Here is a 24,855-nt window from a genome sequence, read left to right as displayed (position 1 = left end):
CTATGTAATATTGCTTTTTAGGATGAAGTTATTCATAATAGAGCACGCAATAGTTCTTGAAACTCTAATTAGACTCTACATTGTTTTGGCATGTGAAATACTGCATCATCAAATTTATGTTTATTTCTCTGGATGCTATATCGCATTACGCAAATGCATACCTAGTAACTGGGACATTGCACGAATGTTATGAGGCATAACAACATAGGGCATTTGTGTTTATCCAGGAAATGCTCTCAAACAGTGAGATTGGCCATTTACCTTAAAAAAAATAAGTTTGTCAAGAAAACACTGAACTGTGTAATTTAGAGTTGTCTCTTGTATCTATTTTCAATCCAGTACTGGAATACATTGATTAAAATCCATATCTTCCAAGACCTTCAGTCATATCTTAGAAACAGACGATTGCATTGCCTGCTCATCTTTCTGCTTGTTGGTTTTGGGTATTAACTGAAAATCTTTGCTCATCAGTGGAAGTTCACACAACTACAAATGTTAATTTTTGGCATTGTGCATGTCTACAGTTGGTAACTGAAATGATTTCAAAGCAAAAAGATTTCTAGATTCTGTAATCTTATTAGCTCTGCAGGTGAGGGTTGGGTATGTTTTTGATTCCTACACAAGTCAATGCCTCTTTACATGCTGCAGTTCTGACAAATTAAGATGTGTACCTGCAAACCTCCCATGCCTTCAATATGAGAGGCTGTTTCATAATCCCTGAGTATAATGCAAAGCGCTAAGGGAGCTGGAGAGAAAGACTGTTTCACGCCAGTGGTAAGTAAAACATGAAAGTCTGCAGACACCGTGGTTGAAGTAAAAACACAATGCTGGAGAAACTCAGCAGGTCAAAAAGTGTACATTACAAGGCAAAGCTAAAGATACATAGCCAATGTTTCAGGTTTGAGCCCTTCATCAAGGCATGACAATATATAGGCAAGCGCCCAAACAAGCAGGGGGAGGGGGATGGAGGGCTGGAGGAAAGAAGACAAAATTTTGTTCAGGTGTCTGCCTACATTTTGTCATGTTTTAAAGGGCTCAAGCTTGAAACATTGGTTTTGCATCTTTATCTATGCTGCATAAGTACATTGGCCTGCTGAGTTTCTCCAGTATTGTATTTTTACTTCATGCCAGTGATGTTTGCAAATGAAAATAAACAAAAATGCAAATGCAATGTTTGGAAAATGCTTAACCGGTCAGGTAACATTTGTCAAAAGAAAAACAGTTAATGTTTCATGTTGTAGATCATTAGAACTGGAGAATGGAGTGAACAGGTTTGTTTCAAGTTGCAGGGGGAATGGAGAATTGAGTGAATGAGTTTGTTTTAAGTTGCAGGGAGAATGGGGGAGGGATGAATAAAACAAAACAAATATTCCTGATAGGGTGAGGCCAGGGTTTCCAAGGCGATTCAATTTTTATGGAACTGCCTGGTTAATAGATGGGAAGGCCATTTGAGAGAAAGCATATGGACATGTCAAAACTGTGAAATGCAGATCATAGCTATTGTAGAGATAAAATCCAAAGGAAAAGGTTTAAATATACAGTGAATTTGGCAAAATCTGTAAAAGGAAAAAAAGGATTTAATGCAGATAATCTTGCTGCAATTCCAAGAAACAAGGGTGAGTTTCCAAAAATTATGGAGTTTGATCTTGAGTCCAAGAGATTGAAAATCTGGTTGGGAGGTGGGGGTTGGCTTTGTTGGAGTTTGGGTGGGGGGGGGTTGGTGGTGTGGGGAGAAGGGTAGCATAGATATTGTTAGAGGCTATAAATCAAAGACTCAGAATATGAGGAAAAACAGAAGCTTGGGGCCAGCCAACAAACTGAATGGAATCACTCTGCAAGTTGGTTGCCTAATCTGTTGTTAGGCCTTTGGCAACTGATTGTATGGCATTAACTGGAAATTAATTCTGTTTTTCTTTCACATAAATGATGCTTAACCTGCTGAGTATTTTCAGAGTTTTCTGATCAGACAAATTCTCCAAAAATTAGGTGTAAAGGCTGCCCTTATATGGGATGTTTTCAGCTGTGGGTGGATAGAGTGACACTGCACCATATAAATTATTGCAATGCTTTATCTAAACATTCATAATAAGAGGAACAGACACCGTGTGAAATCTATTAATTGGATTTTATTATTTGTTAGATTTGTATGAGCAACAAGACTACTCAAGTTGCATGAGAAAATTGTTGAAGTATCACTTACATTTTGTAATGAAGTCACTAGTAGGCACTTTCAAATTGCAGCACCCAGGTAGTCTTCCTAGGACCCAGTGAGTTTACTGAGTAGTGTATGCCGCCTGCACCTTTCAAACAGCAGCCTAACCTACCTGTTAAATCGCCAACGTGGCAAGTTAAGGGGTAGATACCACCTCTGTGATGACATGGTGAATGACGTGTCACGCAGCCACACGGAATCCCCGTTTTCCTGTGTTCTTTCTGTTCCCTTTCTGTTTAAAGTTCTAAAATAACCAGGTAAGTCATTTCCCCTTTCAAATAGGTGGAGGAGGACACCCGGTTAAGTTTTACTGGGTTCCCTGACCACCTCTGAGGTAGGTCTGGGACCCAGGTAGATTTTGACTGGGTTTGCCCGGTTCGCCCCTTTCAAATAGCCCTGTACCTGAGTTCAATCTAGTAAATTTCCTGGTTAACCCCATTTTACAAGGAAATTTGAAAGGGCCTATCTCAATATCAACTCCATTCCTCCTCACCCGACTAATGTATACTCCTGGCTAATCTAACATGCTAGATTATCAATGTTTGTGCATTTGGATTTCAGCAAGGCCTTTGAGAGAGTCTTGCATGATAGGTTGGTCTGGAAGGTCAGATCCATGGGATCTCGAGTAAACTGGTCAATTGGGTGCAAAATTGGGTTGATGGAAGGAGACAGAGGGAGAAACAAGAGGGTTGTGCTGGGCCCACTGTTATTTGTCATCTCTATTAACAACTTGGATGGCAATATATTTAGCATGGTTATTAAGTTTGTGGATAACACCAAAATTGGTAGTATAATATGTAATTAAAAACATTGCCCAGTTCATCTCAATCCTGTTGTAATAATGGGTAAAGGAGTGGCATATAGAACTCAATTCGGACAAGTGTGGCATGTTGCACTTGATAGTATTGCAGACTTCAGGGGTTTTATTTGAAGGCTGCACCTGGCAATTGGAGTCAGGTGATTTGGACATTTGGATTTGATAATCTCAGATCAACAGGAAGCTGATGGGGCAATGGAGATCAAGTGACACAGGGTGGTATTAATTCACTTCAACTCAGCAGTCCAGGGAGATGTTACTATTGAGTAATGCAGCAGTAGGTAGGAAATTTACAACTAATTAGTTTTTATTGTACAAAGGCAGGACTTGCACAGTAAATGATCAGGTCTTGGGAAATCTTTTTAAACGAAGAGACCTGGAGAACAGGCATATAGTTCCATGAAAGTATCAATGCAGTTGTGAAGAAGGCATTTGGCATGCTTGCTTTCATTGGTCAGGCATCGAATACGGAAGCAAGGAGGTCATGATACAAGAGTTCAGGATGTTGAGGCAACACACAGCATTTTGTGTGGTTTAGCTCACCAATAGGAAGGATGTCACTAAACTCAAAAGGGTGCAGAAAAGATTTGCAAGAATATTGATGGGACTGGAGGCTTAAAATTGTAAGGAGAGGATGCATAGGCTGGAATTTTACCCCCTGCAGCATTGGAGGCTAAGGGGAACCGAACAGAGGCTTGTATAAGGTGCTTAAATAAGGTAAATAGTCATAGCCTTTTTTCCAGAGTAGGTGAATCTAAAGCTTGATGGCACAGATTTAATGTGAGTGGGGAAAGTTTTAAAAGGGATCCAAGAGTCAGCTTTTTCACACAAAAGGTAGTGGGTATATGAAACAAGCTGCTAGAGAAAGTGGTAGAAATGTGGATAATGAGTATACTTAAAAAAGACATTTAAGCATGGAAAGTAAAAGTTTAGAGGAACTTTAAGCCGAATGCAGGCAAATGGGACCAGCTTGGTTGGTATGGACAAGATGGGCCAACATGGTTGTTTCAAAGCTGTCGAACTAAATAACTGTGATGTATCTAAAATCCTGTTATTGAGAGGGGAAATGATTTCTGGTTGTCATGTCTAAATAGTTAGATGTCCTGAAATTTACCCGGTATAGTGATTACAGAAGGTCATTTCCAGAGCTAGATTGCAGAAGTTATTTTCTTGAAATGGAATTAATATTAACTTGTGAATAACTTGCTGTCATGCTATACTTTCCATGCAGAATTGAAATGTAATGAACTAAAATCTGATAATCTAGAACAGTGGTTCCCAACCTTTTACTTTCCACTCACATCCCACTTTCAGTATTCCCTATGCCATAAATGTTCTGTGATTAGTAAGGGATTGCTTAAGGTGGTATGTGCGTGGAAAGAAAATGTTTGAAAACCACTGTTTTAGTCATTCCAAATTGATTCGTTATGTGCACAGTTTCATAGCTCCAAAGGAAATGGGCCAATAACAATTTTTCTCATGCAAAATATTTCAGTAACAATTGGGTCAAGAGCAGTGATTCTCAACCTTCCCTTCCTACTCACATACCACCTTAAGCGATCACTTACTAATCACAGAACACTTATGGCATAGGGAATACTTAAAGTGGTATGTGAGTGGAAAGTAAAAGGTTGGGAACGACTGATCTAGAATAAATATTAGTGAATATTTGTACTGAGTTTACTCATGGTTATCTGAGTGTGTTAAGCCTGTAGGTGGTGCTATCAACATACTGTACAATTCTGCTGGTGTAGTTTGCAGCCAGAGCTTCAAAGGAAAATAAATAATTTTTTTCCCTCCATATTACATCGCAGTTTTCAGTTAAGGAAAAAACTGAACATTATGTCAGAACTCTGTCTCCTATTCACTAGTTAAGTAAGAAAACCTGTTGATGCTGGATTTGAGTGCAGTGCACAAAAATATTGGAGAAATTTAGCAGGTCACACAGCATCCATAGAAAGTAAAAGGTAATCAATGTTTCAGGCCTGAGCCCTTCATCAGGAATCTGGAAAAACAAGTGGATGGCTGAATAAAAATGTGGGGTTAAGAGCAAGGAGCACAGCTAGCAGGTGAGGATAGAGGTTGGAGGGTAGAAGGGAAAGAAGTTGAGAAGTGATGGGCGGAGGGCTGAGAAGGGTAGCTTTATGATAGAAGGAAGAGGTTGAGGAGCTGCAGAAAAGGAGACAGAGGGCTATGGTAAGAGATTGGGGGAGGTGTTGAAAGAAATAGGTTAAAATTAATGCCATCTGGTTGTAGACTGCCAAGATGGAATGTAAGGTGTTATTCATCCAATTTGCAGTTGACTTGATTTGGCAGTACATGGATAGACATGTCAGTGTGGCAGTAATGTATGGAATTATAATGTTTGGCAACCGGGAGCTCCATGCTCAACAAAACGATCTCCCAGTCTGCATCCAGTCTCTCTGATGTAGAAGAGGCCACATCAGGGGAACTGTATGCAGTAAATGACCCCTGCAGATTCACAAATTACTTGGTTGGGGACCCAAATAGTGGTGAGGGAGGAGGTGTAAGTATAGCACTTCATGCAGTCATGGGGTTAGTTACCATGGGGTGGGAAAGGATGAATAGATGAGGGAATCACGGATGGAGGGGAGGGAAAGATGTGTCTAGTGGTGGGATCCTGTTGTAGGCTAGAAATTGCAGAGAATAACAAGTTCCATGCTGGGGGTGGTAGGTGAAGGCAAAGAGAACCCTGTTCATATTGCATCTTTTTTTGGGGGGGGAGAGCGTTGGAGAGAAAGAGGGCAGGGCAGAAAATAGAGATGCAGGTGAGAGCTGAGGGGAATCCATGTTTTCCGAAGAAGGAAGACATCATAGATGTCCTGGGAGCAGATTTGAGAGAAAGGAATAAAATTCCCTATTCACTAGTATTTGATAACAAAAATTAAATTAAACTTCCAACCCTCTGCATATCCCCAACAAAGAAGAAATTTACCTGCACTTAGTGGCACGGTTAGCATAGTTTTACCGCAATGCTGTTACAGCACCAGAGACCCTGGTTAGAATCCAGCACTGTCCATAAGGAACTTCTACATTCTCCTCATGTCTGAGCATGGGATTGCTCTGAGTGTTCCAATTTTCTCCCGCCCTTAAATAACATACGGGGGTTGTCGGTTAATTGGGTGTAATTGGGTAGCACAGACTTGTGGGCTGGAAGGGGCTGTTACTGTTCTGTATGTATGTCTATATTCCTAGAGAGAATAAATTCATTGCCAACATCATCTTAATGTCTCCCTCCTTCTTCCCATTCTGCCTCTGCCCACATATTCCTTGCACCGTCATTCCTTTCTATCTTCTCAAGCTCAAATGCAGTCTAATTCAATTTTCTCTTGTAAGCCCCAGCATCTGAATGCCCTCTTCCTTTTTATTTAAGTCTCTGTCCCTTCATTCTGATCCAAGTTGAAGATATTGGCATATACTGTATAGGGTAGTGATTGGACTGGACAAGCAACCACAATCCTAGCACATTAAACCAGTGGTTTGAGTTTTAATCCCACTGTGGTAGCCAGAAATCCTTGATTCAAGTAATTAAATATATCTTGAAATGTATTTAATAAAAATAGTACCTTTCACAGAAGGAAATCTGCCATCCCTGCTCTGACTGGCCTATATATGACTCTAAATTCATCCATATTGTTAACTCTTTGCTACGGCCACCAATAAAAAGCAGTTAAAGATGGATAATAAATGCAACCATTGCTGGAAAGGTCCATATCCTATGAATAAAATTTATGGGGTGGTCATTATTAACAATATTGCAGAGCTTTCCTTTCTCTCATGAAGTGAGCCCACTGGTCCCTTTGCTCCTGGGTAGTTCCTTAACTCTCGTTCCCCCTTTTCCTGCGCACTCCCTACAATAATTTCAATTAAACCTTAATTCCATTTTTATTTAACCTTGACCTTAATTTAAAATGGACCCCAGTTCCACATGTGCAGAACCTCAGATCAATTTGTAATTTTTAAATTATGCTGAAAATATGCATGCAGTCAACTACTCAAAGAACAATAGATTATTATTGTTGGTGCCTCTGTTACGAGCTCAAAGGACCCCAAAACCCAGCAGCAATAGATATTCACCATGACAAATGGTTACTTAAACAAAAATGTTTTTAATTACCTTTAAACATGAAAACAGAATCAAACTTTAACTTATCTCTATTAACTCAACTAACCCAAATTAACTCCCTTCTAATTCTAAGTGCACTTGTATGATGTGTGTGTGTAAATTTAAGAAAAGTTCTTTGGTTCACAGTTCAATCTCACTTCTCATTCTTCCAAGTTCACTGGTTGCTGGGAATTCTTATACTGTGCACAGAATTCAACATGTATAAAGTTCAACAGGCTTTGGTGCTTGAAAGGTAAATGTTTACCGCTCAGGAAGGTTCTTGTAGGGTTGCAGAGAGAGAGATTTGTTGTTCCAGGATTTCCACAACTGAGGTACCACCATTAGTCACCTCAATGTCTTGCTGATGAAATGTGCCCCATCAGGGTTCTCCAGATGATAACCTCTTTCTTTCAGGCTACCACAAAGTTCCTTTCTGTTTCACTTATTCCAAGAGAAACATCAGACAGATAGCACTTCCAGCCATCTGCCACTTAGAGCTTTCTGTTTCAATTCCAAGAAGCTTCCTGCTTGCTTCAGCTGTGACTGTTCCTCTCTTCATCTTCCAACTGCTAGAAAGCCCATGTGAGTCTCTCACTTGCAAACCCCCCCATCTTCTCCAGCATTCAATAGAAGTCAGTCTCTTGCTCCCATCTGTTGTCTTAGGTAAACAAACTTCTCTGGAATGACCTTTCTGTGCACTTTGCAGAAAGGTCAGAAGCCTTGTAAAAATGTTCAACACAGACAACCTGACTCCAGTCGATTCATTTGATGACATAATTTCAATTAGCAGCTACTTTTGAAATGTGCATATCTCCATAGTTTCTGTAAAGTTCACTGAATATGAATTCTTCAGTATTTCAAATAAGATCTGTTTAAAATGTGTGTATGTATGTAACCTATTCTAATTTTACCAAAGTCTCCCAATATTTATGTACATTACATCTCCCTCCAAATATCTACAGCAAATTAATATAGTAAAGAAAATGTCCTAAAATCCAGACCCCTCGAGGATTGGGTTGGTTTATATTTTTGCGCTGTACTTTTAAAATTCAAATTTAAGGAGAATAAGCAGGTAAATGTTGATAGTTCATTCACAGACATTTTTAAAATATAAAATACAAAGTACAAAAAATATTTTTTCTTACATTTCTGCATGGTTGCTCTTACAGCTCTACATCTGTAACGCATGCACGCAAAAGCTAAGACTTTGAAAAGTCTGGATTCTCAGGTGGTCTAGATTTCTGGCATCAACATTTTTGGACTTGTACAAGTTGAACAAGCATACTGTTGAGAGACTTATAAAATAGTTCACTTTCTGCAGTGATTTGTTCTTGATCCTTCAGTGCAAATTATCCTGATCATAATTTAAAAAAATTATTGCAGAAAGTTTTTTTTTTGGGGGGGGGAAGAGAGAGAGAGAAGGGGGAATACAATCAGCCATGATCATATATCAGAGCAGTAACTCTTTCTATGTGATTCTATTTATTTGAAGTGCAGAAAGCTTTGTGTCACACACTAAAGTATGAAATCTGTATTGAGTTTTAAAACAAAATAATAAAATTTTGAGATATGTGCTGTGGGAGCTGAAGGTCTCACAAGGCAAATGAAAATTGTAAAGCTCTAAGAATAAACAGAAAATTAATTAAACTTTGAAAATGTACAAAAATTATTTTTAATTTATAAAAGTGCTGCTTTATGGGGTAAGAAATTCATCTATTACATTTTAAGTACTGTAAAGTAAAGCAGAACAAAGTTATTTTGTGGAGGAGAAACAATGTTGGATAAAAGTAGATGACCCTTAAAATTCATGAGACTTGTATCTGCATTCATTTATGGCACTTTTATCTGATGGTGTTTATACCTTTTAAATTTTTTTTATTTCCGTTTGCGTCACAACGTATACAGTATTTATCCATAACAAAAATGATAAAAACTCTGACACAAAAATAGTTTTTATATATTTTATCCCCCACCCCCTCCCTCCCCAAAAAATGTAGAGAAAAAGAAAGAAAAGAAAAAGCCTGCCTAATAAACCTATACCTTAATTAATTAATTAATTACCATTTACATTACAATCTTAAACCATAACTAATTAGGGTGGGTTGGATGGGGGTGTGGTGGATGCCTCAGGTAAAGTTGTAGCAATAAAATCCATGTAAGATTTACAAATCCAATCAAATTTTTCTGGTTGATCTTGTAAATTGTACATTATTCTCTCATGGTATACAATTAAATAGTTCCATTCACCATCTATTTTGAAAAATATTATTGGTACAAAAATTGGTAAAGATTGAAAAAGGTATTGTATTCTAGGAAAGATATTCATCTTCACACAATTAATCCTTCCTATTAAAGAAATTGGCAAATCTTTCCATCTTAATAAATCTTCCTTAATGTTCCTCAATAAAATTATGTAGTTTAATTTAAATAAATGATTTAAATTCTTATCAACATTAATTCCTAAATATTCAATTCCACCAATCTGCCATTTAATTTTTGTCCTTTTCTTAAACTTGAACATAGTTGTTTTGATCATTGGCATCACTTCACTTTTATCACTATTTACTTTGTAACCTGATAATAACCCATACTCCGCCAATCGATCATTGACTTTTTGTAATGAGCTTTCAGGGTTTGTAAGATACAGTATTACATCATCTGCAAAAAGATTAACTTTATTTTCTTTATCATGTATCTTAAAGCCCTTAATCTCATTATCACTTCTAATCACCTCAGCTAATGGTTCTGTTGCTAAACAAATAAAAAAGGAGATGATGGACATCCTTGTCTAGATGATCTTTCTAACAAAAATGATTTAAAAATTTGTCTGAATTCCAAAATCCTTCTAAGTAAATAATCCCATTCTAGTCTATCAAATGCCTTTTCTGCATCTAAAGTTAATGCCATTAATGGTATTTTTCTTTTCTGAACTATATCTATTAAACTTAAAAATCTAACAATATTATCCGCTGATCTTCTATTTTTAATAAAACCTGTTTGGTCCATATTAATCAAGTTAGGTAAACATTTATCTAATTTATTAGCTATTAGTGTGGACAAAATGTTGTAACAAGTTTATTACATGTTGTAATAGTGAAATTTGTCTATATGAAGATGGAAGCATTGGCTCCTTCCCTTTTTTTGGAATAACTTATTAATGCAGTTTTAAATGACTCAGCTAAGTCCCAAAGATCTTCCATTTAATCTAACAACCCCATAAATATCAGAATTAATAATTATTTAAATTCTTTATAAAACTCTTCCCCTGGAGCCCTATTGTTTGGTAAAATTCTGTCTTCTCTTCTATGCTTAACTGTGATAAAGTAATTTTGGACAAATATTCAACTATTTTATCCCCATCCTTCAAAGATTCCGATTTATATGATTTTTATAGAATTTATTAACCACATCATTAATACCTTGTGTTTTGTAAGTAAGATGACCTGAATCTTCTTTTATAGCCATTATTCTTCTCGATACTCAGTCTTCAATTCCCATGCTAAAACTTAATGTGCTCTATCTCCCAATTTGTAATATTTTTGTCAGGTTCGTCATATATCCCTCTCTACTCTATATGTTTGTATTGTATTAAGGTTTAATTTCTTTAAATCCAATATTTTTCTTTGTTCATCCTTCCCTCGATTTTGCAATTCTTTTTTCTGTCTTTATTATTTGTTTTTCCAAAAAAATTAGCTTCAGACATTTTTTTTTAACCTTAGCTGTATAACTTATTTTTTGTCCTCTTAAGTAAGCCTTCAAAGAATCCGATACCACGAACATATTAGTTACAGAATGTTCATTCAAGTCCATAAAAAGTTTTATCTGTTGCCTTATAAAGTCACAAAAATCTTTCCTTTTCAACAATGCTGCATTAAACCTCTATCTATAACCTATATTTTGCTCCTCCTCCAGTAAAACTGACATAACTAAAGGTGAATGGTCAGACAATATCTTCGCTTGATATCCAATACTACGAACTCTTGTCTGGAGTTGAGAGGCTATTGAAAACATCTATATGGGAACATGTCTTATGTCTATGAATAAAATAAATAATCTCTAATATCAGGATGCATCTTCAACAAGTTTCATTTCATTCATAAAATTTTTCACATCCTTTGTCACCTTATTTTTAACCATAATTCCTCCTGATCAATCCAACTTGGAATCAAAGGTAAAATTAAAGTTTCCTCCCATAATTATTATCCCTTTTGCATTAGCTAACTACATAAAAACATCTTGTATAAATTTTCCATCATCTACATTTAGTGTATATATATTAATCAAGGTCCAATATTCAGAATATATTTTGCAATATATCATCACATACCTCCCCACTTTATCAGTCAATACATCCAATATTTCAGTTGGTAAACATTTATTTATTAATATCACTGCTCCTCTAGCTTTAGAATTAAATGAAGAGAATACCCCTCCTACCCAATCTCTCTTTAGTTTCATATGTTCTATTTCTGTTAAATTATTTTCTTGTATAAAATCCACATCCACTTTAGTTTTTTTTCATATAATTCAATAACCTTTTTCTCTTTATCAGATTCTGAATTTCATTTATATTAATACTAAATGACAATTTCCCTGCCATTAGACATCAAAATTAAAACCTATATCCCTCCAGCATCTCCCCATCCAACTCCATACAATAAACAGTCCAGGTTAAGAACCAAAAAAAAAGAAAGGAAGAAGAAAGATAAGGAAAAGGCCCAGAGGCGCGTAATGTTAAAGCGACTCTATCACTCTGATCTGTACGGGATGCAAAACTGGTCACATTAGTGCCCATGGTAGCGTAGTAGTCAGCATCACATAACCCACTAACTCACTTGAAACATCATACCATCCCTTATTATAAGTTTATCTATAGACCTTTTAATTCGTTAATCTTATCCAGTATATTAGGTCACGCACAATATAACCTTCCTCCCCTTTTAAACTCTCTTGAAACTCGATGTATTTTCAGTAACTGCAAAACCTCTCAGTTATATAATGAATTCAAGTGTCTACAACCATCTGCATGATCTTTTAACAGACAATACCTTTGCTTCATTAGTCTCAGTAAAAAGATCTATTCCTCCCTCCTGGGCCAAATACTTTCAAAACAGCTAGATATCTCAAAACAAAGGCATTGCCTTTTTTCCATAATACATCTTTAACAAGATTAAACTCCTTTTTCTTTTTGAACAACTCAAAACATATTTGGATTTTTTAAAATCTTATTAAATCAAGGGTTATTGTCTTTCTTTAGCTTGTTTTGCTGCCAGCTCCAATATCTTCTCTCTTACTTCATAGCGAAGGAATCTAACAAGTATTGGATGGGACCTTTGGTCAGGCTGAGGTTTAGGTCTCAATGCCCTCTGGGCTCGTTCTAGCTCCAAATCATATTGAAATGCAGCCTGTCCCAAAGATTTCCACCATTGCAGAAATTTTTTCAAGTCCAACAATCTTGATATTATTCCATCTACTAAAATTTTCTGCTTGTGCTTTCTTCATTTGATTTTTAAGATTTTGAATCTTGAATTCATTCTCTTTAATTTTTCTGTGTTGACACCTTTTTTTGTGTGTGCATTTACAATGCTTGGTGAATTGCTGATGCATGTGTGATGAAATCAAAAATTGCACAAAAGAACCTGTTTTCTGAGGACCATTAGCATGCAGAATAGCATGTTGGAAATTTGAACTAAAAGGGAAAATAGTTGCCAATACATTGAGTTAATTTCAGATTATTTGTGATATTTCATGAGAATTGATTCTCCAAATTTCTTGCACTGGGGTCTTTAGGCATTTATAATTTGTATTTCTGTGGACCTTAAAGCAATATGAAAATATTTGGTTATAATTTATTGCATGATAAATCTTTAGAATCCATTAATATCATTTCCGTTTTGGAGAAGCATAAAGCATAATGAGAGCAGTTTTATGTCCATTTTGTGAGCAGCATTATCTTTAAATACTGATTTATTTAGTTGGGCCAGCAAATAATTAATTATGATGTGGTCTGCATTTCCTGTTATAATTGTGAAGGGAAGTATGGGAGAGGGGTGATTTCATAGTTGTGAATTAATATGCAAGTTTGCTAAGTAAGGGAGTGTCCATTAACAGGGTAAATAAAGGTAGATCCAAGAAGTAAACCATCTTTCAATGGGTCAAGGACCATTGGTTGTGAGTAAAGTAGGCTTGAGCTTCAATTGTGTTTATTTCATGATATTCTGGTAATGTCTGCAGAGTTTAAGCTTACACAGCTTATTTTATGTGTATTTGAAAATGCTTTTTCCTTTTGAGTGATTTCCTTTAAAAGCTTAAGTTGGTGTGTACTTTAGGTGAAGTGGGTTTTAAATTAACCAGATTAGATTGATGGGCATGATTGAGGCATTTCAAAGAAAGTTGATTTGAAGAATGCATAATTCTAATGTGGAAATTTGGAGTCTTAAATAAAATGTTCTGTTCCTCTTGAAACCGATCAACAAGGTTGAAGGTCTGTTTGTGCTGGTTGATATAATCCAGTGGTTCTCAACCTTTCTCTTTCCATTCACATACCACTTTTAAGTATTCTCAATACCATAGGTTCTCTGTGATGAGTAAGGGATTGCTTAAGGTGGTATGTGGATGGAAAGATAAAGTTTGAAAACCACTGTTTTAATCATACCTAATTGACTCATTACGTGCATGGTTTCAGAACTCCAAAGAAAATGGGCCAATTACCATTTTTCTCGAGCATAATGTTTCACTAACAATAGGTCTAGAGCAGTGATTCTCAACCTTCCCATCCCACTCACATACAATTATTAACAGGAAATGCAGACCACACCATAATTAATTATTTGCTGGCCCAACTAAATAAATCAGTATTCAAAGATAATGCTGCTCACAAAGGAATGGACATAAAACTGCTCTCATTATGCTTTGTGCTTCTCCAAAACTGAAGTGATAGGGATTACTTAAAGTGGTATGTGAGTGGAAAGAAAAAGGTTGAGAACCACTGCTATAATCTGATCAAGCTTCCACTGCTTATTTAGGTCCACCTAACTTGGTCTTTTTAAACAAGCTTGCATTTAATATGTTTACATTTTGTATATTCTTAAGTGTAATCCCGTCATCATAAATTCTTGTAAATTCTTTTGCAACTGTTAACATCACTATATAATCTAGTCAAATACAAATATGCTAATAGAGTGAAAGAGTCCTTGCTTTTGATGCAAAGGTAGGTTGTGGCCTTTCAACGGGCATTTGTGTGCTCACTCAAGTAATGTATTATCATTATCACATTTTAAAACAAGTTTATTCATTCTGTTTGTGTTTAATTTTTAAGATAGTTTCCCTATATCAGCAGATTCTGAAGCTGCTTTCACACTTGTGTCCCACTAAATCAGCTGTTCAGTCCTGGGTAGGAATGTGAGAAAGTTTGAAGCGCTATAGCTATAGCGCACAATTTATATGGCGTGGGAAATTTGGTAGCACAATCACGTACAATTTAAACAGCGTGGAAAAGTTGGTAGCACTTACGCATCCAATTTATAAATACTGGGGGGGGGGGGGGGTTGGGGGGGAAGCAATGGTGGACCTGCCAACCTACATAAATCTTTATAAGGGATTGTGGGAAAGTGCTAGCAATAAATAGCAATAACGGGCAAGTTTTAAACAATGTGGGAAAGTTGGTAGCGCTATCATGCATAATATAGAAATACTGAGGGAAAAAACGATGGCGGACCTGCCCTCCCAGAACACGGAGGAGAAAGGGCTGTATGCATGGCTGCATGCATGGTGCACTCATGAAGGGGTTTCTCGACTGTTTAAAAATTCTCTTCTTTATTGTTTTTTTTTCTCTCTCTTCCTCTGCGAATTTCCCATGGCAAAGTTTATACCTTCATTTTAATCTTTTCTTCCTTCATGTTCCAGCACTTGTGCAAAAACTTGGGTCATTTCAATCCCACAATGCAATTACCCATTTCACACTTGCCTGATTACACTAGGGGTCAAGGCAATCCGTCCCCGGCGTGAGATGACATCATCTGATGCCGATGTTGAGCTGATTTTCCTTTCACACTAGACACTTTAAAGGCCGATTTGCTGTTATTTCCTGTTCCTGGGACCATTTGCAAATGTGAAAGGAGCTTGAGTGTCAATTTTTTGTATAGTTTCATTTGGGAGCTTGCAATATACAATGAAATTTGAGTGCAGTACTGGGTTTACTGCAATGGCAGAGTTGCTTTTTTGGAACAATGTTAAAACCATCATCTTCTTTTGAAATGAAAAGATCCCATGACATTAATTTGAATAAGTGTGAGAATTTTTCTGGAAAGTTTTTTCCTTAACCAATGACAGTAAAGCAGGTTGTCTGATGATTATTGTTTTGCATTTGTGATTTTTTTTTTTGTATGTGTCCAAAATTGAGATGAGCATTTACTTATTTAGACCTTGAATATTTTCATTTTTTTGGTTAAGCTTAAATCTTTTCGTTTTGATTAGTGTTTATCAAAATTAGGTTTTTTCAGTTATTAAAATCATTAACATAATTTCAGTCTCTGAAATATAACTCAATTGGTAGTAATAAAGCTCACACATTATTGCAATTGATTTTGGTATAAGTTGTAGAAGGAACAGAATCTTGGCAACCAACGTAGACCTACATCAGTTGTTTAATAAAATCGAGACATCAAAGTTCTAAATCCAGAGAGTAAGAATGTGATGTGGAGAAAAACTTCTCTCTTGCTTCAAATATTGTGTTGAGACATTGAGGTAGGCTGATCATCAATTATTTTCCTCAACCAAGACACCAAAGCTGAAAAATTACCATATATTTCAGTAGAAGTCGAATCTTGAAACTCTCAAAAAGCACTTAAAAATCGACCTTAAAAAAAAAAACTACTCGATGTAGATTCAGCATATAAGATGACCCGAAGCACCTCCCTACACCATAACCCACCCAGATGTTCTACAATTATAGACCCTGAGGGTGCTGCTCCTGGCCTGGAGCTGACATGTAGCCGTGGTTCCTACACTGAGCAAACTTGGGCAGCAAGGTAACTTCTTTGATGCAGATGGCACTGCACCCGATGTTGAGAATGGAGTCACCATTGCCAACTCCAGCTGGAGCCGATGCTGAAGACTTGGACCCACCTCCATTTGGCATCTTCCCAGCCAGAAGGAAAGGTTTTTTTACTGTGTTTTTAAATTGCTTGCTTAATTTACAGATTTGTTACTTGGCAATTGGGCTGTTGTAACAAAGTTTGGGTTGTTTCTGGGATGCCCAGACACCAGTCTCCAGCATGTTCCTTGCAGAAAATTGGGGGGTGGACTTGTATGTCGGATATATGATAAAACCATGAAATTGAGGATGAAAATGGGGGATCAACTTCTGAAGGTCAACTTATACGCCGAAATATATGGTATATGCCAAGTAGATAAAAAGATCAAACCTGTTTGCAATTGTAAAATTAAAATGTCACTAATGAATGTCTTAAAATTTCTCAATTTTACCTGCAGATGATCTTGTGAGTGATTTACAAAAGGTTGGTTTGCAGGTGCAACAGGAAATAAAGAAGACAAATGAAATGTTGGTCATCTTTGCTAGAGAGATTGAATTTGAGAGTAGGAAGATTCTTCTGCAATTATACAAGGCAGTTGTGAAGATGCAGCTGGGGTATTGTGTGAAGTTCTGGGATCTTTATGGGAGGTAAGGAATACTGGCTTTGAACGATGCAGAACTTGATTCTGGAGATCAAGGGGTTAGCATAATGGGGGACATTGAGCTGCCTGGGGCTTTACATGGTGGAATTCAGAAGAATGAGAGGGTATCTTGTCGAACCATTTAAAAATTATGAAATGGACCAATAAAATAGAAGTAGAAAAGTAAGATCAGAACTTGGGGACATAATATCAAGATTTGGGATGGAGATGAGAAGGAACTGCTTTTCCCAGACAGCAGTGAATTGGAGGTACTCTCTGCCCAAGGAAGCAGTAGTGGCTGCCTCATTCATTGTATTTAAGACAAGAAAGAGTTGGATATAGTTTTGCAAATTAGGGGAATTAATGTTTATGGGGAAAAGGCTGGTAGGTGGAGCTGAATCCACAGTCAGATCAACCATGATCTTATTGAATCCTAGGTGGCCCACTCCTCCTACTATTTCCTTTGTTTTTATGTTCAGTTGAATTCAACAATTTATTTAATAATTTGCATATGCCTGTCCCCTTGTACATTTGTGAAGGACATTTCATGAACATTATCATGCCCTCAACAATTCTGCCATAATATTCAGTTCTGTAAAAGCTGAAATTTCCTCCATTTAGTTAAGACCAAGGCTATTTATTTATACTGTATTTAGTCATAGACTTTTCAAGAATCTTTTTGTCATGTAATAAAGCTGAAAACCTAATATAACATGAAATTTCCTTTAGTCTGCCATAAGGCAAAGAGTTGCCATTAGTATTGCCCAGTGCCACTTACAGTAAGAGAAAGAAAAGCAAAAGAGAGTCCCTTCAGAGACACTGAATGTTCGTGGATTCGACTCCAAGCATTCCCACAGCCTTTGCAACCACCCACTTCCCTGTTCTATCCGTTGGCAACCCAAGCTCCATAACGAAATTGTCAATACAATCTGGAAGCTTTCAGTGCCCGAGGCCCTTCAGAAACCCTTCTGGCCCTCAGCATCATCTCTAATCCCTATTCCAATACCTGGTACCCATGAGCAGTCTCCAACAGTCCATAGGTTGCATGGGTCCTTTGTCTGCAAGTCACCACCAACCCACAGCCTTTGTGGGTCCTTCAGCTGCTGTCCCCCTCACTGGTCGACTACCGTGGTTAACATCCTGTAGAGTCATCTCCTTTGCTGCTTTTCCTCAATGAGGGGTGTTTCTCCCTGTTTATTGTACCCTGCCCTGGTCTGCTGCTCCCCTGGAGCCTGCAACCCCCTCACGGTCTCTGCTAGCACAGGCGCCGCCATCTTGGGTGCAGACTCTGCATTACACAATTTTAATGGAAGCATGCCCCTTCAACCCAATTGGGCTGTCCATGCTGATCAAGACAGTCCAAGTTGGCTCTGTTTGGCCGATATTCCTTTGAACATTTCCTATTTATCTAAATGTCTTAAACTTTACAAGTGTCTATGGTTCTACCATTCCTCTGTTCAGTATGCCTATGTTTTTCCACATGACAATACTTAGTGTAAAGAAGTGCCCCTCAGATCCCTTATAAATATTTCTGTCATGTTAAATCTATGGCTTCTGGTTTTAGATTCTCCTAACCTAGGAAAAAGACTGACTACCTTGTCTCTGAACCTATATGGTTGCCTTTAACTTCCCACACTGTGGGACATATTTCTCAGTCAACCCAATGTCTCCTTATACTTCAAGCCCCCCAATTCTGGCAACAGTCTCGTAAATTTTTGAGCACATTTTCCAACTTAATGATATCTTGCCCATAACTGAGTGACCAGTCTATGTACAATACTCCAGGTATCCCTGGATCAACTCATTCTTGACCAGGAAACCAGTCTGTTAACAATTTCACCATTGTATGTGACCTTGAACTGAGATAATCCTATTACAAAAATTGCCCCATCCATCTTTGGTAATCTTGTATGTCCATTTTAGTTTTCCAATTTCTCAAATGCTAATCCATTCATTGCCAACCTCCAGTCTTTGCTAGTCCATCTCTGGTCTGCCTTCAAGTTTCCACCTGTCAACTTGACCTTATTGAAAAGTTTCTTTTTTGAATTTCTATGCCAAAAGCTGTTTACCCATCACTTCACTTACCTTGCTATAATGTCTATCAATGCATCAATCTACCTTTTGTGTTCAGATTTTCAAAGCCATTTCACTTTTCTGTCTCCATGGCCTTTAAACAATTCTTCATCGATGTGCAGACTCTTATTTTCTTTTACCTGCTGTTACTCCTGTGCTTTCAGCCAACTCAATAACCTTAGCTTTGGAATTCCTTTGCTGGACTTCTGCCTCTCCCATTTGATGGTGCTAAAATTTTGTACCATTGACCAGGTCTTGATGTTTGGAAATTTATGCCTGCTTACGGTCAACTTAGCATTTTGGGAAACTTTGTTATCTTTAAGGTGTTTTATAAATACAGGTTGTTGTTACGTAACAAACAAGAGTTGTGGGTGGAAAACCTGGTGCAGATTAGGGGCAGATTCAATTTGGAAAGTGGAAGTGCTACTTTACCACCAATCTGCCAATTTGAAGAAGATTCAATTCATAAATTTCATTTGCACTCAAGAAACATGTGCTAAAACAACGATGTGTCAGATTTAATTGCACTGATTTTTGTTCAGAATGCAAGTAATACTGTGCTTTTGGAACTGGAGCAAAATGACACTTTACCCTTTTGCAGGCCAATCAATTTATGCTGAGAGAGAGTTCCCCACAGGTTCGGGAGAAGAGATTAAAAATGATTGTTCGTGGGGCTAGGTGCTTTAGGGGACAAATCAAATTATGATTAATTGGTAAGAACAGATAAAAGTGATGCAGGCACAAAGTGGAGTGGCCCAGTGTGGGAGTGGGAATTTGAGGCTTTGATCGAGAGCCTTCGGTGACCAAAGGCAAGGTAAGGGCAAGTTTTAGTAACTATTTAGGAATGGCAGCCAGGGCAGAGACATGCTCCTCTTGCAGAATATGGATAGTCGGGGAAAACTGACAGTATCCCTGATGACTTCATCTGTGAGAAGTGTGTCTAACTGTAGCTCCTTACTGTGTAGGGGAATTGGAGCTGGAGTAGGATGAACTCTGGAACATGTGGGATGCGTGGATGGGGAGGAGGTGACCTAGACCGGAGTTATAGGGATGCAATCACATCTAGGTGGCAGGTTGAAGGCAGCCACGTGATAGTCAAGAGAGGGAAATGGAACAGGCAGTGCAGGGTACTCCTGGAGCCATTTCCCTCAGCAATTGCTGAGGGAAATGGCCACATACTGGTGAGAGGAATGACGTATTTGGGCAAAATAGGAGCCAGACCAATAGCTCTGAGCCTCAGAAAGGAAGAGTGAAATCAGGTGGCGCGATGGTCTTGGGGGACTTGATAACTTGGAGAACAGATAAGAAATTTTTCAGCTGCAAAAGATACTCCAGGATAGTGTTTTGCCTCTCAGGTGCTTGGGTCCAGGATGTCTGTGTGGGTGCAGAATATTCTTAAGAGGGAGGGGGTGGTGAACAGCCAAGGTCATTGTGCATGGGCAGGAATGGGATAGAGGTCCTGCAAAGTAAGTTTAAGGAGTTTGGAAAGAGCAGGACCTCCAAGGTGGTAATATCTGGATTATTTTGGAGCCATGAGCTAAGAAAGACAAAAAAGGAAGATCGTGCAGATAAATGTGTGGTTGAAGAAATAGTACAGGGGTCAAGGTTTCAAGTTCTTGGGTCATTGGAGCCTTTTCTGGGGAAGGGGTGATCGTTACAAGTAGGTCCTGGCAAGGAGATTTGCTAATGCTGTTGTGACAGGGGGTGATTAAACTAGATTTGCAAGGAGGTGAGAACAAAGTGAAGAGACAGTCGGTGCACAAGTGGGGATAGCTGATGGGGAGTTTGTGTGGAAGAACAGGCAGATAGGGAAAAATTACATGCAGTGGAATGAGTTGTAATGCAACAAGGACACAGTCAAATGGAACAAATAAAGGGCTAAATGTTTTCTATTTAAAGCATGCACCACAAGAAATAAAGAGGATGACCTTGTAGTACAGGTACGCATTGGCAGGTATGATGTTGTGGCCATCTCAGTCGTGGCTAAAGGATGAGTATCATTTGAAGCTTAATGTCCAAGGATACACAGTGTATCGAAAGGATTAACAGGTAAGCAGAGGAGTGACTATTGGTAAGGAACAGCATTAAATCATTAGAAAAAGGTGACATAGGATCAGAAGTTATAGAATCATTGTGGGATGAGTTAAGATGCTGTTGATACTTGTATGCAGAGCTCCAAGCAGTAGCCGGGATGTGGACAACACCAAATAGAAAAGGTGTGTCAGAAGGGCAAATTAAAATATTACAGCACAGACCTGTATAGACCTACCCAAAAAAACACTAAACACTCTCAACCTCATAACGTTTTAGTATTCTTTCATCCATGTGCCTTCTTCTTCTTCTTTGGCTTGGCTTCGCGGACGAAGATTTATGGAGGGGGTAAAAAGTCCACGTCAGCTGCAGGCTCGTTTGTGGCTGACCAGTCCGATGCGGGACAGGCAGACACGATTGCAGCGGTTGCAAGGGAAAATTGGTTGGTTGGGGTTGGGTGTTGGGTTTTTCCTCCTTTGCCTTTTGTCAGTGAGGTGGGCTCTGCGGTCTTCTTCAAAGGAGGCTGCTGCCCGCCAAACTGTGAGGCGCCAAGATGCACGGTTTGAGGCGTTATCAGCCCACTGGCGGTGGTCAATGTGGCAGGCACCAAGAGATTTCTTTAGGCAGTCCTTGTACCTTTTCTTTGGTGCACCTCTGTCACGGTGGCCAGTGGAGAGCTCGCCATATAATACGATCTTGGGAAGGCGATGGTCCTCCATTCTGGAGACGTGACCCATCCAGCGCAGCTGGATCTTCAGCAGCGTGGACTCGATGCTGTCGACCTCTGCCATCTCGAGTACCTCGACGTTAGGGGTGTGAGCGCTCCAATGGATGTTGAGGATGGAGCGGAGACAACGCTGGTGGAAGCGTTCTAGGAGCCGTAGGTGGTGCCGGTAGAGGACCCATGATTCGGAGCCGAACAGGAGTGTGGGTATGACAACGGCTCTGTATACGCTTATCTTTGTGAGGTTTTTCAGTTGGTTGTTTTTCCAGACTCTTTTGTGTAGTCTTCCAAAGGCGCTATTTGCCTTGGCGAGTCTGTTGTCTATCTCATTGTCGATCCTTGCATCTGATGAAATGGTGCAGCCGAGATAGGTAAACTGGTTGACCGTTTTGAGTTTTGTGTGCCCGATGGAGATGTGGGGGGGCTGGTAGTCATGGTGGGGAGCTGGCTGATGGAGGACCTCAGTTTTCTTCAGGCTGACTTCCAGGCCAAACATTTTGGCAGTTTCCGCAAAGCAGGACGTCAAGCGCTGAAGAGCTGGCTCTGAATGGGCAACTAAAGCGGCATCATCTGCAAAGAGTAGTTCACGGACAAGTTTCTCTTGTGTCTTGGTGTGAGCTTGCAGGCGCCTCAGATTGAAGAGACTGCCATCCGTGCGGTACCGGATGTAAACAGCGTCTTCATTGTTGGGGTCTTTCATGGCTTGGTTCAGCATCATGCTGAAGAAGATTGAAAAGAGGGTTGGTGCGAGAACACAGCCTTGCTTCACGCCATTGTTAATGGAGAAGGGTTCAGAGAGCTCATTGCTGTATCTGACCCGACCTTGTTGGTTTTCGTGCAGTTGGATAATCATGTTGAGGAACTTTGGGGGACATCCGATGCGCTCTAGTATTTGCCAAAGCCCTTTCCTGCTCACGGTGTCGAAGGCTTTGGTGAGGTCAACAAAGGTGATGTAGAGTCCTTTGTTTTGTTCTCTGCACTTTTCTTGGAGCTGTCTGAGGGCAAAGACCATGTCAGTGGTTCCTCTGTTTGCGCGAAAGCCGCACTGTGATTCTGGGAGAATATTCTCAGCGACACTAGGTATTATTCTATTTAGTAGAATCCTAGCGAAGATTTTGCCTGCAATGGAGAGCAACGTGATTCCCCTGTAGTTTGAGCAGTCTGATTTCTCGCCTTTGTTTTTGCATTTAAGAGTCTCTTAAATGCACCTATTATTCTAGCCTCCACCACCCCTGGCAGTGCATTCCAGGTACCCAAAACTCTGTTTAAAAATAAAATTTACCCTAATGTCTCCCCTAAACTTTCCTCCCTTCATTTTTTACAGATGTCCTCTGGTGTTTGCTACTGTCCTAGGAAAAAGGTGCTGGTTGTTTCCTTTATCTATGCCTCTCATACGAATTCTTGTTGCTTTTTTAAAAACTCCAGAGGAAAGAAATGGGATTAATACTAAACTTCAACATAATTCAATTGCTATGCAGACAATTTTTCCATTGAAGAGTGGGTTTACTAGTTTCTGAGAATTGCTCATCTCTGCATTGTTGCACAGCTGAATTAATGGACACATGTATAGTGTGATTGCGGAAGCAGCCTCCATTAATGATTGTCACTCTTGTTTTGAAAAGTGTATGACTGCTTGTCTCTTGATGTTTAAGGTATATATTGTAGACCAGTTGTACAGAATATGTTCATTTCACCCATGAGTTTATACTTGCAACATTTTTCAGATTTTATTTTATTTCTAATTATTAATTTTCATGTTTGTCAAAATGAGTTATTTAAATTAGAATCAAGGGAGATGTATTTGTGGAAAGTATATAAATAGATGATGTATATATGCAAAAACTGCATTATGTATCAGATATCAAACTTTTAATTCTTTTGTCCACTTGACAATATTGGTACATTTCAGCAGTTGTTTTCCTTTGAGCCATGTCAAAGTCATTCAGAACCTCCATGCCTTTATGCCCTTTTCTCCACAAGCTGAGATTCCAATCATAGCCTAAATTATTAACTTCATAGTTGGAACCTGGCCATAGTTGTAGCACAAGTTGTTCTCAATAGAGTACTTAGCAGTATTCTTGGAAATCTTTTAATTTTTGGTGGAGTGGGGGTTATGGAATGTGTGCAAAAGTCTTCACATTATGCAATGTATGTGTAGATAACTATTTTAACAAGAGAAGGAAGGAAAGTCTTGGCTATTAAAAGTTGCTTTATTACCATGGATGGCTGCAAAGATGACAATTTTTTTCACTGTTAATTCTTTCTACTTGAAAATTATAATCAAGTTGACCTTTTCTTTGGTACTTGGTCCATTTTTCCACTTCTATTTCCATTTCTAACCTGTTTCCTCCACTTTTCAGTTTTGAAAGCTAACAATTAAAATTATTTTGAATGTACTGGCTCACCCGCATGGCAAGCGAACCAGCGCCAGCAGCCGCGGGTAAGTCCACAACCAGCGTCATCCGTGGAGACGCTCAGCTTGGGGCAAAGGTGTGGCCCAGAAGTTGTCTCACTTCCGCCCTGCTATGGTGCTAAGGACTCTGGGACTGAGCAGCCTCTTTAAGCCTGTGGTTTCAAACCAGTAAAGAGTTACTCCAGAACTCTGCAAAGCTCAGCATGTTCCTTTCGGTTTACTGGCTTGCAGTCACATTGGTGACCTTGATGGTTCAATGGCATTTGGACCCAATGCAAACAACTCCAGCAGCATGGATAAGGCAAACTACTCCATTTTTAAAAATGCAGTTTCGCTGAAACTACTGACTTTCTGGATTGCTTAGCCCCTCGTCTGGTTCCATCAGGCAGAGGCCCTGTCTCAGATGAGACTCAATATTACTATGTGGTGGCTGTGCTAGACCAGGAAATGGCAGGCTGCGTAATGGACCTTCTGCAAACCCTCTGGAGACTGGCAGGTATGAGGCTCTCAAGTTCCTGTTATTGGGCTGCACGGTTGCTATGGATGGACGGCCTAGGCAACTGGGTGCGTCAGCCCTAATGAGTGACATGCTGGCACTAGCAGATGACCATAAACCATGTCTACTCTTTGAACAGCTCTTTTTAGAGCAGATTTGCAGAACATCCGCCTCCTACTAGCAAACGAGGATTTCTTCGACCCGCAAAAAGTGGCCGCTCACCCCATCAGCTAAACCTGCGGCCCCCGGAAGTCAAGTACAGCACTATTTGACAGAGAGCTACTAGCC

General features: G+C 38.9%; 1 protein-coding gene across 4 annotated transcripts in view; it reads left to right on the top strand.

Moving 5' to 3' along the window:
• The window catches only part of LOC138763735 (guanine nucleotide-binding protein G(I)/G(S)/G(O) subunit gamma-12-like), a 104,509-nt gene that overhangs the window by 42,568 nt on the left and 37,086 nt on the right, over positions 1–24,855 (top strand). The window contains exon 3 of one of the 4 annotated variants that reach the window (XM_069938413.1): positions 22,983–23,018. The exons of 2 other annotated variants lie outside the window; for them this stretch is intronic. The gene's annotated coding sequence lies outside the window, so the exon portion shown is untranslated. Of the gene's footprint in view, positions 1–16,647; positions 16,838–22,982; positions 23,019–24,855 lie in introns of all 4 variants that reach the window. One more of the 4 variants, XM_069938412.1, reaches the window with a different exon arrangement.

This window comes from Narcine bancroftii, chromosome 5 (assembly GCF_036971445.1).
Source record: "Narcine bancroftii isolate sNarBan1 chromosome 5, sNarBan1.hap1, whole genome shotgun sequence".
In the NCBI taxonomy this organism is placed as follows: domain Eukaryota; kingdom Metazoa; phylum Chordata; class Chondrichthyes; order Torpediniformes; family Narcinidae; genus Narcine; species Narcine bancroftii.
This window is presented reverse-complemented; position numbering and strand designations above follow the sequence as displayed.